We start from the raw sequence: 13,853 nt of genomic DNA on the forward strand, positions 1-13,853 counted from the left end.
CAGACCGTTCATACTGAATCATTATCATTGAGTCTAGTTTGTTTATCCCTCAACTGACTACTCAACCTCTGATAACCTGAGGCTCCCACTAGAAAAACCGAAATAACAGACCCAATTATCCCTGCGGGTCATTCAGCATAACCGAAGCAACCTGTTATTTCGTCCGAACTTGCAACCTAAAACACAAATACTAATACTGCCAATCGCTAAAACTGTCCGAACATTGAACTGGCTGAAGCAGTATGCTACCACATGGTTGCTTGCCAAAATCTACCGAGACCTCCCTGGCCTTAATTCGTTCACCAATCATCTGAAATATCGGGCCCCAGCCTAATTGCGGAGTCAGAAGACCCACACGCAGTCGCTCCACGCGACTTCTGAACGATATCCTTGTCTGTCAATGGTTGTCATTAGTTATCTTACCACTATGGCTCTAACAACCTCCTGATCTAACCGATCGGGTCCATGCATCGAATCCTGTCATCATCAAATCCAAGACTAAAAGTGATTGCTACCTGACCAATGGTAGACTTATATCACAAACGGCCTTATACGGCCCATTGCTTCCCTGTTTCCATAACTGTAGTGGTGTTCCTACAGTCTTATCACTGGCTTAACCAGATCCAATCCATTTGGGTAAATCTGAAATCCAATCCGTGGATTTCCATATCCTCACTGCTGCACCCGAACTGGTGGGTACTACTGTTCCTTCCGCGTTCTACCAACGCATTCATGCTATCTACCAACCTAGTGAATGCTACAGCTACACTCACAGCCTTACAACACTTTATCACTATCTGCCGACCTCATGGATGCTACGGCTACACTCGTAGACTTACAACATCCTAGCACTATCTGTGTGTTAGTGAATGCTACGGCTACCCCTGTAGTCTTACAACACTTTCCATACTATCTGACTGCTAGTGAATGCTACGACTACCCCCGTAGTCTTACAACAGTTCCCATACCATCTGACTGCTAGTGAATGCTACGGCTACCCCCGTAGTCTTACAACACTTTCCATACCATCTGACTGCTAGTGAATGTTACGGCTACCCCCGTAGTCTTACAACACTTTCCATACCATCCGACTGTTAGTGAATGCTACGGCTACCCCCGTAGTCTTACAACACTTTCCATACTGGGTCGAACACGCACTCGACCTAACATACAACTGAAATTGAGTCCTAACTGGAGCTCTACCCTGGTTCCCGAAACCTACTGTCTGAGAGTCTCGAAGGCTGCCTGCTGCTCAGGCCACCGACTTCCTGGTCAGTCGGCCAAAGGAACTGCAATCTCGGAGAAGTCCCGTATAAATCTCCGATAATAATCTGCTAGACCCAAGAAACTCCGAATCTCAATTGGAGACCTCGGAATCTCCCAATGCATCACGAACTCTATCTTGGCCGGATCGACCAGAATACCCTTCCGGTTGACAAGGTGCCCAAGAGATTGCACTCCGCGCAACCAGAACTCACATTTGGAGAACTTTATAAAAAGTCTCTCCCCCACTTAGATTCGACTAAGTCTTCACGGCACGAGAGAATTGAAGGATTCTCAATCCTTCGCGCTTGCTAATACCCCACTGATGTCAACCTGTGCTTACAAATTCTAGCGATTAATTACCGATTACGCTTTGAGATTGCCCATCCTCGGAAATCTTGTTGAGTACTCCTGAAATCTGGTCTAGTCTTACATGTCAATCCATCTCCCATGTTGTCAACTGAAGGCCCTAATCTTCACTCTGGCTGACGAATCCTCATTCCCACTTCCAATCTTGCATCCCCACTGAACTCTAACCGAACACAACCCATGTGAAAATATAATTCTCTTGAACATCCAATGCCCCAATACTTATGCATCTAACTACCACAACTGATATCTCCATCTTCATGCTACCAGTCCTTTCCTTGCAACAGTAGTGCCTTGAACTCCAAAGTTCATCCATAGACAATTGTCAACCATACATGAACCATGATAGAACCACTGAACGCTGACTTCACTGGTGAACTATCGTTCTAACCCTGACCGAGTATCCTCTAAATAATACTCCTGCACAAATCCCAAAAAAGATCTGAAATGGTAATGGTACACGCGGAACCCATTCCGCAAGATGCGTCCCTCTGTGGGTTCATCAAGGACCTTTCAGCATGCAGGATGGCATATATGATCCTTGATAACCCCAACACTGGCAGAAAACCGACTCGGGATTTGACTTATCCAAACTCACTCACAATTCCAAAGCGATACGCATTCCCAACATCCATCTAGTAGCAGTAAAAGATGACATACCCGCGATATCTGGAGGAATCCTAATCACCTCCATCTGACATGATCAACCCTGCCACACCTGTAGCAGCCTAAACCCTGATGGGTTTTTGAGCATTCTAACACTCCTGTGGTGTACATGCAACCCTAGAAACCTTGGATCTATGTTTGACTAAGATACATGCAAATAATTATTTTTCCAAGGTTCTTATCCTAACTAGCATGGCATGGGGTACTTGAATCAAATAAAACTAGTAGAATTACTTACCTTGTAGTAGTAGTTGATTGCTTGGAGTTTGAGAGCCTAGCACCAATAATGTGGATGCCTCAAATGGAAGTCACAAATCACCACAAACTTGGAAACTTGAGAGAATAGTCACAAACTTCTTGAAATCGGCCCTCTTAGTTTTCACACATCAACTTGTGCAATTTCAAGAACCAAAGCCTCCTTTATATAGTGTGGTGGATTAGGGTTACATCCATGTAAACCCTAATACCCATGTCTTTTCATTTCCATGAGATCCATGGGTTAAAGCTCCATGGAGTATCCATGGACTTTCCATGCAAGCCTAGCCCATTCCAAATAAGCATTAGCCCACACTATATAAATACAAGAGCCCATATTTAATTAGTCATACTTTTGATCTCTAAATTAATTTTAGATTAATTATAGATCAATACTAATTAAATAATATGATTTTATATTAATATATTAGGACTTATAATATATTAATAAATCATAACTTATACTATTCTAAAACGATTATCCATAAATTGTTCGGGTGAAGTGCAACCCAAATTGACCATGTCGGGTCGGGTCAAGTACATACCAAATATAGTTATGGACTTAGACACTATATCCAACAGTCTCCCACTTGGATAAGTCTAATAACTATAGTTGCAAGTATGACTTCAGGAACCGATCAGCAATCGTAGCTCTTTAAACTCTGTTGAACTATGAAGCGCCATTTTAGATAAGTGATCATATAATCCTTTGTTCTACATTAGCCGGACAAATACATGGAACATGGTCTTGCTTATTGTCCAGCATTTGTTTCCCGATTTCCGATTTGTTTGACATAGAACTTAACTGAACACATCAATTTAGTTCTGACCGGGCCCGGTACATAGGTCAAAACAAAATCATTGAGGGGCCCAAATATCGCTTCTAATCCTAGAAGGAACAGATAAACTTCGACTCATATGTTTGCTCTACTACTTGTTGAATTACACACAAAAGCACGGTTTATAACATCGAGTTACCAATGCGTTTTCGTGCAATCAATGCATAACCAACTCATAGGCAACAAATCATATCTCTAGGTTTGAAGACTTATATGATATTACCGTCTCACGATCACTCGAGATAAATTCCATGAAGTGATACAAGTGAGCGTGGGTTGAATCCAATACTCAGAACTTATGAGCACTCATGAGTGTTGTAGCCCCGCTTTGTCTAACATCTTAGACCTCTACAAGCCAACCCATGACAGTCTTGATTCATATCTACTTCCAACATATGACCGACTGTGGAGAGTTTGAATAATATGATATAAACCATAACATAATTATTCTGGAAGTCAAAACATGCAAAAAGAAATAATAGTAAACGATTGACAAGAGATAGCAACACTTTACTCATAAATAACAGCTTTTATTTATCATCAAATGTCAATTACATTTTACAAATTTCAAGATTATCTAACTACTAAAACTAATATCATCATTCAGCCCTATGCTCCGAGCATGCTGGAGATGCTTAGCCCGAGTCAGTCCCTTCGTGAGGGGATCTGCTGGGTTCTCATCCGATGATACCCTCTTTGCCACGAGGATTCCTTCTTCTATTCGATGTCTAATGAAGTGATATTTTCTGTCAATGTGGCTGGATCTCCCATGATCTCTTGGTTCCTTGGCTAAGGCAACCGCACTATTGCTGTCACAGAAAATCTCCATTGGCTCCTTTATAGCTGGTACAACTCCAAGGTCTCCGATGAAGTTCTTTAGCCATATAGCCTCCTTTGCTGCCTCGCTTGCTGCTATATACTCTGATTCACAAGTGGAATCAGCCACTGTCTCCTTCTTGGAACTTTTCCAAGTAATTGCCCCTCCGTTTAGAGTAAAGACCCAGCCCGACTGAGAGCGGAAATTATCCATGTCAGTCTGAAAGCTAGCATCACTGTACCCTACAACTCTCAAGTCCTCACTGCCACCGAGGGTAAGGACCCAGTCCTTAGTCCTCCGTAGGTACTTTAGGATATTCTTTACCGCAGTCCAGTGTGCCTTGCCAGGGTTCCCCTGATACCTGCTAACCATGCTCAAAGCAAAGGCTACATCAGGTCGAGTACACGTCATACCATACATGATCGATCCTACAGCTGAAGCATAAGGTATTCGACTCATTTCTACTATCTCAGCCTCAGTACTATGGCTTTGTGTCTTACTCAATCTGGCGTTACTCTGGATGGGTAACTCTCCTTTCTTGGAGTTATGCATGTTGAAGCTTTTCAACACTTTGTCCACATAGGTGCTTTGACTAAGTCCAATTAGTCTTTTACTCCTGTTTCTCAAAATCCTTATCCCTAGGATATAGGCAGCTTCTCCAAGGTCCTTCATAGCGAAATACTTCCCAAGCCAGGACTTTACTTCCTGCAGGGTTGGGATGTCATTTCCTATAAGTAGTATGTCATCCACATACAGTACCAAAAAGCTGACTATACTCCCACTAGCCTTGATATAGACACAAGATTCATCTTCACTCCTTGAAAAGCCAAATTCTTTGATTTTCTCATCAAAGCAAAGATTCCATCTGCGAGGTGCCTGTTTTAATCCATAAATGGATTTCTCGAGCTTACACACTCTACTGGGGTACTCTATACTGACAAAACCCTCTGGCTGAACCATGTAAACATCTTCAGCCAACTTTCCATTAAGGAAAGCGGTTTTGACATCCATTTGCCATATTTCATAATCATGAAATGCAGCAATGGCTAACAGAACCCTAATAGACTTAATCTTGGCCACTGGTGAAAAGGTCTCATCATAATCAACTCCCGAAGTTTGAGAATAACCCTTTGCAACCAGTCGTGCCTTATAAGTGTGTACATTACCATCCATGTCGGTCTTCTTCTTGAAGATCCATTTGCACCCAACTATCTTACGATCAGGTACATTGTCAACCAAGTTCCAAACTTGATTGTCATACATGGACTGTATCTCGCTATCCATAGCCTCTTTCCATTTAGCAGCCTCAGGGCCTGCCATGGCTTCCGTGTAGCTGTTAGGCTCATCCAAATTTACCAGTGTGTTATCACTGATAAGTGTCTCACCTTCTGCAGTAATATGAAAACCATAATAATGCTCAGGTGCATTCCTAACTCTGGTGGAACGCCTCAGAGGTATAGATTCTTCAGTCGGCTCAACAAGAGTTTCCTCCTCAGGTTGAGGGCTAGGGTTTGAGGTTCGTTCACCACTTGACTCTTGAATTTCCTCAAGGTCAATTTGCCTCCCACTGTCTCCTTGGCTCATGAATTCTCTCTCTCGAAAGAATCCTCTTCTTGCTACACAGACCACATTATCACTGGGTCTGTAGAAGATGTAACCAAAGGATTTTTGTGGGTAGCCGATGAAAATACACCTTTCGCTTCGGGGTTCGAGCTTATCGTGAGTCTCGCGTCTCACAAAAGCCTCGCAACCCCAAATCTTGATGTGGTCTAGAATGGGAACTTTTCCAGTCCACACCTCGTGAGGTGTTTTGGCAACCTTCTTTGTAGGGACTACATTAAGGATATGGGCGGCAGTCTCTAAGGCATACCCCCAAAATGAGATTGGTAGCGAAGCTCGACTCATCATGGAACGAACCATGTCCAACAAGGTCCGATTGCGCCTCTCAGCTACACCATTCAACTGTGGTGTCCTAGGAGGTGTCAATTATGAGACAATCCCACATTCCTTAAGATAGTCAAGGAACTCAGTACTAAGATACTCACCACCACGATCGGATCGAAGCATCTCAATGTTCCTGCCCAACTGATTCTCCACTTCTTGCTTAAACTCTTTGAATTTCTCAAAGGTTTCTGACTTATGCTTGATTAGGTAGACATATCCATATCTACTAAAATCATCAGTAAAAGTCACATAGAACCGATTAGCATCTCTTGTGGCGGTTCTGAAGGGTCCACACACATCCGTGTGTATGAGGTCCAACAAACCTTCACCCCTAGCACAAGTGCCAGTAAAAGGTGACTTTGTCATTTTACCAAGCAAACAAGATTCACAACTATCATCTGACTTTAGGTCAAATGACTCCAAGACTCCATCCTTTTGGAGTTGGCCTATGTGTTTCTTGCTTACATGTCCAAGACGACAATGCCATAAGGATGCTTTATCTAAGCTAGTGGAAGAGTTAATACACAATACATTATTTCCTAGATTATCTACAACAGATACAGTTTCATACACGCCATCACAAGGTAATGCTTTAAAATAAAGAACATTATTGAAGAAAGCATCAATACTACCATTATTATTATCAAAATAAAAGGTAAAACCTTGTTTATACAATGCATGAAAGGAAATAACATTTCTTGTCATTTCTGGCGAATAATAACATTTATTCAAATCTAATGTAAATCCACTATTTAGAACTAAGGAATAAACTCCTATCTTGGTGACAGGTGAAGCTTTCCTGTTTCCCATGATCAAGTTTATCTTTCCCTGCTCCACATTCTCACTTCTTTTTAGTCCCTACAAATCACAACATATGTGAATACCATAACCTGTATCAAGGACCCAAGACTTAGAATGAGGTGAGTTATTAGACAATATAGTGTATATACCTGCATGGTTGGGTTTTACTTTCCCATCCTTCAAATCTTGCTGGTACTTTGGGCAGTTTCGCTTCCAGTGCGACTTTTCATGGCAATAGAAGCATTCAGCCTCATTAGGGTTAGCAGAAGGAGTGACAAAACCTTTCTTGGTTTTGCTTGAAGAGGAGCCTTCAAGGGTCTTACCCTTGGTACCCTTAGAAGGGTTCTTTCTCTTCTTCCCTTTGCCATGCCCGATTGCCAAGACATTGGCCGCAGTTGGAGTAGGAGTAGGAGTATTAACAACCGACTTACCCTTTAGACCACTTTCGGCGGTCTTCAAGAGTCCTTGAAGTTTGCTGAGGGTGACTTCTTCCTTGTTCATGTGATATGTCATGCGGAATTGATCATAACACGATGGCAAGGAGTGCAAAATGATGTCTATTGCTAACTCCTCAGGGAAGTTCACATTCAGCTTCAGTAAACGGTCCACATACCTTTGCATTTTCTGCATGTGGCCCGTGATGGGTTCACCATCCTTCATTCGGGTTGTTATCATGGAGGAGATTATTTCATATCGCTCTTGACGAGCACTTTGATGGTAGCGGTCCATCAAGTCCTGGTGCATCTCAAAAGGATAATAGTCCTCATAGGACTTTTGGAGCTCGGCTGTCATGGTGGCCATCATGATGCATGCCACTTTTGTAGCATCTCTTTCATGTACCTCATATTCAGCAAGCTCTTCAGGAGTAGCAGTTGGCTCGGGTACCTTCAGCTCCTTGTCGAGAACATACTCTTTGTTCTCATACCGAGTGACCATCCTGATGTTTCTGATCCAATCTGAAAAGTTGGACCCATCAAAGATGACTCTCCCACAAAGATTCATAAGAGAGAAGGAGATAGTAGGGTTTGAGCCAGAAGCATTGTTATTGGAAGACATCTGAAAAGAAGAGGGAATAGATTAGATTAGATATAGAGATAGTCCTTAACAAAACACCTAAATGTAATATTAAGGCTAGGACCCAACACAATATTTTATAACTTAGAAGAGGGATGCCGTAATCTAAGCTATAAGATATTTGAAGGTAGGTGAATGACGATTCACCAATTTCCACCATGAAAAACGAAATATTTAATTAGGTTTTCATTGGTTTAGAAACTCCTAGATTCTTTGAGATTCATTGAACTTTCTTCAATGACATGTTTCAATCTCGAGTGTGCCCTTCAAGTTTTGTGACTGGGATGCCGAGGATCACAAAACAAGGTGTGAAGTAACCATGCAAATTACTTGGTACCCTTAATGTATTACCCCTCAATCGATGTGCCGGTTAACCACACACGCTCCATCGATACTATGATAAACATTAAGTCACCCTTTACCTACCTTGTTAAGTTCAAGTTAGTGTGCCGGTTAACCACACACGCTCCACTAACGACTTAAACAAAGTGTAAAGTGTAATTTCATGGATTAGCACCTTATTCACATTTTCCTAAAATAACTAAGATTGGGAATTCAATAAAGTTTAGTTACTTTAGTATTATCATTATACTTTTAATGAGAATTTATAAGTCCTTGTCCTACCCGTTCGGCTAACGACCCTCCACCGATCAAGGAAGCGGTGGGTGAGAGTGGACACCCATTAAGTTGCCATTTTATAGGCAACAACCTTATACCCCCCTTATAGACCGGCTTCGTGAATGAGGCGTACTAGCGGTAAGACGACTTGATCTTATACATATATAAATATTATTAAACTTATAATATTATAAAGTATAAGGGTTGAATTTTAACTTTTAAAATTCTAGGGGTTGGAACTAAAGTTTTTAATATGACTTTACATGTTCCAAAACTTGAGGGCAAGTTTTGTAAACTTTCAAAACTTTTCATTTCTCATAACTTATGAGTTAATGGTTATTAAAAATGAAGACTCTTCATTTTTTGTAACCTATGTGTTCTTTTAATGGTTATTTATAAATGTGACTTTTGGTTATCCATAACTTAAGAACTAGTTATGGACTCCATTAAAACACATAAAGATCAAGAATTAATCTAATCAATTATTAGCACATAATTTCTATGATCTTCTAAACTCATATGTTTATGAATGTTCATATCAAAAATTTCAAGAATCGTAAGTACATATACAAAACTTGAAATTTTGATACGAGCTTTTGAACAAAACTTCGATTTTCAAGTTTTTTTTTTTTTTTTTTTTTTTTTTTTTTTTTTTTTTTGCATCAAGTATCAAATAAACAAACCAGGCTCTGATACCACTGATGGGTTTTGAGCATTCTAACACTCCTATGGTGTACATGCAACCCTAGAAACCTTGGATCTATGTTTGACTATGATACATGCAAATAATTATTTTTCCAAGGTTCTTATCCTATCTAGCATGGCATGGGGAACTTGAATCAAATAAAACTAGTAGAATTACTTACCTTGTAGTTGTAGTTGATTGCTTGGAGTTTTAGATCCTAGCACCAATAGTGTGGATGCCTCAAATGGAAATCACAAATCACCACAAACTTGGAAACTTGAGAGAATAGTCACAAACTTCTTGAAATCGGCCCTCTTAGTTTACACACATCAACTAGTGCAATTTCAAGAACCAAAGCCTCCTTTATATAGTGTGGTGGATTAGGGTTACATCCATGTAAAACCTAATATCCATGTCTTTTCATTTCCATGAGATCCATGGGTTAAAGCTCCATGGAGTATCCATGGACTTTCCATGCAAGCCTAGCCCATTCCAAATAAGCATTAGCCCACACTATATAAATACAAGAGCCCATATTTAATTAGTCATACTTTTGATCTCTAAATTAATTCTAAATTAATTATAGATCAACACTAATTAAATAATATGATTTTATATTAATATATTAGAACTTATAATATATTAATAAATCATAACTTATACTATTCTCAAAAGATTATCCGTAAATTGTTCGGGTGAAGTGCAACCCAAATGGACCATGCCGGGTCGGGTCAAGTACATACCAAATATAGTTATGGACTTAGACACTATATCCAACAAACCCTTGGAGTGGCAAACTCCATTGTGCACTTTCCCGTACGTGCTACACCGACCCCATCCCTGTTGGCCTTGCACCCGATGATCAGAAGTCTTGGGTCTCTCCCCAGGACCCTCTACTACACGCACCTGGCACGACCCTCTCTTCCCATGGTGCTCCAAATCGATCTCGCATCTGCAACTCTTGGAAACCATATCCTTCAGGGTCTGACACCCTGTCATGCTCACTAGCTCACTTGCCAATGGCTAAGCTGCAACAACTGGAACATCCTCTGTCCCCAAACCGGGTCACAAACTCCTCCCAGAAGCTTCTCAGATTCTCCAAGACTCTCACCAATTCGAGTATAGATCCTATGCTTTCAGTAGTACGAACCCAATACTACCTTCCACACCTATCCATACTTTCCTCAGCAATCCTCCCGAATCCTCCAAGTCACTTCCTCAAACTGGTACACCCAAGTCTCACTGAGTCTCATTATTAACCCACTGAAACATATCCTAGGTTTTCCTAGGTTCCCGTACTCACCCAATCCTCAGCTGCTGAAAGATTCCCAGTAATATGAACTAACTAGCTCACATTACTAAGAGTCCCACAAAGCACAAAGCAAGCAGCATTCAGACAATGGAAAATCTAACCGTCATATTCCAATCAAACTATTATATCCTCTACTCAGGAATCTATACATGCAAATCAAAGGCTCATACAATCAGGCATAACCTAAACAGGCTATCGTATCACTGACTGATCAATACTATCATGCAGCTCATTAAGCACATACAACAGGCATATAAGGCATCTTCCTAGATCCTTAGCCCTAATCTAGCATTCAGTTCTCATCATCATATCATATCATAACATGTATAGGTATCTTGGGGAAAACTTACTTGAGCTCGACTGATTTCACGCATCACACACCTTGTTCTTCTCAAAGTTCTTTTCTCTTTTCAAATTCTTTTCAAACTCCTTTTTAATAAATGATTTTTTTTGTGAAAATTTTCATTCCAAGTCCTTAGTTTGAGTCCCGAATCCGTCAAACCAAGGCTCTGATACCAACTTGTAACATCCCAAAATTCAAGACCAAAAATTTCGTTTTAATTAAGTTATTACAAAACCGACAGTATAAGAAAACATCCATAATAACACATCATGCCCAGACCAAAGTAGAATTCATCAAAACATGTTATCATAAGACAATATCAGAGTGTAATGCCAAAGATCTCATGTGCGCAAGACCATAGTGTGATGCGCTGCGATCGAGCCGGCTCCTTTCCTTTGAAAACGTAGTACCTGAAACCAAAACTGAAAACCTGTAAGCACGAAGCTTAGTGAGTCCCCCCATCATACCACATACCACATAATGCCTATCCCTCGGTATGTTTCAACCGGTATCTGTCTGGCATAACTGGGAGCTGGGCTCCCCTTCAGTATCTTTCAACTGGTAAATGGGGACTATTTCACCCCTACTAGTACTAACACATATCTCATAGCATTCCAGCACATAAAGCATATCAAATAGTGGCAACCAGATAATTATCACAAATATAATCATCTCAAACATAATCACCTACTGGTGGGCCGACATTGGTGTCTTAGACCTACCCCTACTGGAAGGTAACTCACCTTACACTACTGAAGTCCCGCAGATGAAACTCTAGCTGCCGGATGACAAGTTCTCGAACTGTCAATCATCAAAATAACACCCAATTAATAATTGGGTTCCAACACAAAAATCATAAATCCATGCTTGGAGTAAAAGACTGCTTTACCCCTATCTTAGCTTGATTCAATCCCAAGGCCCAATCCAAAGGTCCAAAAGTCAACTATGAGTCAAAGCCCAACATATGGCCCACTATCCAAATTGGGCCCAAACCTTTACAAGGTCTTACCACAATGCCCAACCTTCTAGTCCAGTCCAAACATTCGACATTTCTAATGGCCCAATGTCTCTTAATCATAAAGGCCCAAACTACAGCCCATCTATGGCCCAATTTTCCAAATTGGGCCCAACTCCTCACATGGGCCTTACCTTAAAGCCCATTAATTATTCTAGTCCATTTGCTTGATCTTGGATGGCCCATTCATAACACAATCATCAAGGCCTAATAGAAAGGCCCAACAATAAACCCAAGTGAAATTAGGGTTTCACATAAAATGACAATTAGGGTTAAGTGTGAAACACTTAACCCATTAATGACTTAATCCATTAAGTCCATCACTCTTCTAAATAAATCATATGGTGTGATTGGGCTTAATACACAATTCCATTCCAATGGCCCAAATGTAGGTCCCGATAAGACTAAGCCCATAAATCCAATATTAGGGTTTTCTAAACCCTAATTAGGGTTTCCAACCTCATCTTAGCCCAATAGGCCCAATAGTCACATGTTTGGGCTTTTAGGTCATTTAAGGCTTTATTGGGCCAATTAGGCTGTCATTGGGCCCATTAGGGTTTATTAGTCCCTTTGTCCAAACATCCAAACGAGTCACAAACCAAACAAGGCACATCGCCACCCGACACGGCGGCCGGTGGCGGCAGCCACCACCTCACGGTGGTGGTTTTGACTTTCTTTCCCTTATTCCATTTTTTGTTACAATCTACAATGAAAATACCAAAAGTACACACACACACAACTAAGCTAAACACACACACACACACACACACATAACCACCTTGTGGTGGGCGGCGGTGGCGCATGGCAGCAGTCACCACCTCACGGTGGTGGCAGTGGCTTTCTTGGTCTTCCAGCCACACAAAACACACATTCATACACTTCAGGTTGCACTATACACTCCACCCACCCACCTGGTGGCTCATGGGGGCGACAACAATGATTTTATGATGGCATCCACCACCTCACGGTGGTGGCGGTGGTATCTTTTGCTTCCCAGTCAAGCAGCAACTACACCGGTAAGCCCTTGCTTGGAAATCTGGACGCAATCACCACTTGGTGGTGCGTGACGATGGCAGCAGCAAATCCTAGCTGCCATAGCGGTGGCTAACAGCGGCGGAGATGTACAGCGGAACAAGGTGGCAAAAATGATGTAACCATTGGAAAGAAATGGAGAAAGGAGAAGGCTGAGCGACGGCGAACTGAGCAAAGGAACGCACCCAATCACAGCCACCCTTGCGGTGGCTCATGACAGTCGGAGGAAAAAAAACTATGGAACATCCTCCTTCGTCGGTTGTACAAGTGGTGGTGGTGGCTAGCTGCTGTGGAACGGTCTCAGAAGCGGGTGGTTCTCGTTGTCGCCGGCAGCAAGAAAGAGAGAAGAGGGGTGGCGATCGGAGGTGAAGAAGTGGGAGTGGCGGCCGATGAGGGAGGCATAAGAAGGGTGACGGCTGATTGCTTCTATTAAGGTTAGGGTTAGACAATGAAACCATATATACCCGTGTACCACAAAAATTAATCCCATAATGACATAAACAATCCTTCCCTTCAGAAATAGTTTCGAAATAGATCCCATAATTTACCCTTTTAACCCCTCCTTTAGAAAACCCTTACAAATTAAGTCCGAAATTTACCTTTTAGCCCCAGCCATCCAAAAACCCTTCAAATTCAGTCCAAGTAATTACTATGCAGCCCCTCCCTCAACAAAACCTTTTCAACTTAGGTCCAGAATTTACCCTTTAGCCCTTGCTTCCATAAATCCTTTCATATTAGGTCCAATGATACCACACACCCCCTGTCTTCCAACAATCTTTACAAAATAAATCCCGGAACTTACACTTTTAACCCCAACTTC

This window comes from Lactuca virosa, chromosome 2, assembly GCF_052849685.1.
Source record: "Lactuca virosa cultivar CGN04683 chromosome 2, Lactuca_virosa_CGN04683_v6, whole genome shotgun sequence".
Lineage (NCBI taxonomy): Eukaryota > Viridiplantae > Streptophyta > Magnoliopsida > Asterales > Asteraceae > Lactuca > Lactuca virosa.